We start from the raw sequence: 2245 nt of genomic DNA on the forward strand, positions 1-2245 counted from the left end.
GTAAACAGAGTCCACACAGTGGTAAAAGAGAACTGTATAGAGATTTGTGAGTAAACTCAAATGAAAGCCTAAGGTGGTGACACAGTTTAACACGTGCAAATAATCAAATAAACACATTAGTCCTTTTTGTGAACATGGATAAATAAGTATCAATACAGCATTGTTCAGCCATGCCACTAAATGCTTTTTTACACATTGTTTTAACCTGGGCTCAGACACAAAGTCCCAAAATTAGTTAGTCCCTGACTTTGAGTTGTGGTTATGACTAATTATTATACACAAGGCTTTATCTATCTGAACTCTAAGGACACAAATATGAAAAAAAAAAACTATACTTACCAGCTGATACCCCACACTACACACTAGGTGTGCCATGTGACCTGAAACTTTGGTACAAAATCATCATAATCATTCTGTTAACACTGTTTTTTAACGCTGTTTGTGTTGCTGTTCAGCAGTTTAAAATGTTTTAGATTGGATTACATGGAATGAATTTGAATTTTCTTGGGGGGTTTTGTGTGTGTTTTGTTCTTAGCAGATTTTTTCTTCCATACTGTTGAATTCCAGTTACCACATTTCTGGTCATATGACATCCCGAGTGCCCACTTAAAAAAAATCCCCACAGTTAATTCAACATTAGAACAAAGTAAAAATATCCATCCATCCATCCATTCGCTTCCGCTTATCCTTTCCAGGGTCGCGGGGGGCACTGGAGCCTATCCCAGCTGTCATAGGGCGAAAGGCGGGGTACACCCTGGACAGGTCGCCAGTCTGTCACAGGGCCAACACACAGGGACAGACAACCATTCACACTCACATTCACTCGCACATTCACACCTAGTGACAATTTGGATTAATCAATTAACCTATCCCCACAAATAAAAAAATAAAAATATGTTAAAGAAAAAAAGGTTTGCTCTGTGATGAAATACTAAATAAGCATACATTGTACAGAGCACTAACAATGACAACAATCCTTTAGCCTGTTGATCAGAGAGAGGCAGTCATTATGTCCATTTAAAACCTGTAATCACAGAGCACATCGTTTCTGTGAAACTATAAAGTCCCATATGATCCTCATCATGTCCAGTGACTTCAGAGTGGATCCTCCCTGTCATCCGGCCAGTGTTTGATGTGTGGCAAGCAGCACAGAAGCAGGATAGCTGAGGACTTTAAAAGAAGAGCAGAAAACAGGAATATGTAGTTGTAAATGTAAATATCAGTGATACTTGTCTTGTCAAAGGGAATAAAATAATGAAAATGTTAACTTACACACTCATTTAGGGAGGATCTTGACACTGCACAGAGGAGGCACAGTCAGTCTGACAATGATGGTGATCTCCAGGGATGTTTTCCTGCAGCAACATTCCTGCCAACTGGCCATATGATCCAGAGTAGTGGGTTTGTAATGAACAGAAAGGTGTATATGTTAGGTAGTGTGCACTCAGAGCTGGTCCTAAGAAACAAACACATCCTGTAATAAACTGAATACCTGTAGTAGTGCTGCTGCAAATATGAAGCCCTTCTATCATGAGTGGTTTCAAAGAAGGTGTTTTGGAGGCTCAGTCACAGAAACTGTGCCGTCTGTTCAGTCCTGAGTGTCTCAGCTCTGAAGGGGATGGATCACAGAGGGAAACACCTGAGTACAGACATTACAATACACTCTAACACTCCTAAGGTCAAGTGAAAACACAATTTAAACACTTCACAAAGAATGAATACATGTTTTCATGGAAATTATGTCATTAACCCTTTTTGTTGTGAGTAAATCTCACCGGCTGCTTGTGGGACAAGCTAGAAGGAGGACTTATCACAGAATCTCTCCTGTGCTCCAGATGTGAAGTCTCACGCTCTGATCGTATGGCGATGAAGATGGTGATGATGAAGTTTCTCTGATCTGTGGCATTACAGTTTCTGGCTGCTATGTGCTTCACATTGTTGGATTTTACATGTGAAGCTTGGAGAAGACACAGGAGGACTGTGTCTTGCTTAAAAAAAAAAAAAGAAAAAAAAAGGAAACCTAACAGGAAAGGAAACCCCCCCCCCTCAACTCCCACCGTACCCTCCCCCCCCCCCTCCCACTCAACTCCCCAACCTCACACCATCCAATGTCTATACAAATGTAGGGTATCAGCTGGTAACAGAAAGCAAGTGTAACATATGCACTACATATGTAACACTGCTGAAACATTTCTGGCCAGAAATGTGCAGTTATCAACCCAGACCCACCCTGATGATTGCACTG

The 2245-nt window shown here is 41.0% G+C and overlaps 1 long non-coding RNA gene across 1 annotated transcript; it reads right to left on the reverse strand.

Moving 5' to 3' along the window:
• Positions 1–699: 699 nt before the first annotated feature.
• On the reverse strand, positions 700–1616 carry LOC308395508. Its single transcript, XR_013971397.1, has 3 exons — positions 1493–1616; positions 1273–1376; positions 700–1170 (listed from the first exon to the last, which is right to left on the reverse strand). It is a non-coding gene; the product is annotated as an uncharacterized lncRNA (long non-coding RNA).
• Between the last annotated feature and the right edge of the window lie 629 nt (positions 1617–2245).

This window comes from Rhamphochromis sp. 'chilingali' (assembly GCF_963969265.1).
Source record: "Rhamphochromis sp. 'chilingali' genome assembly, chromosome: 4".
Classification (NCBI taxonomy): Eukaryota; Metazoa; Chordata; class Actinopteri; order Cichliformes; family Cichlidae; genus Rhamphochromis; species Rhamphochromis sp. 'chilingali'.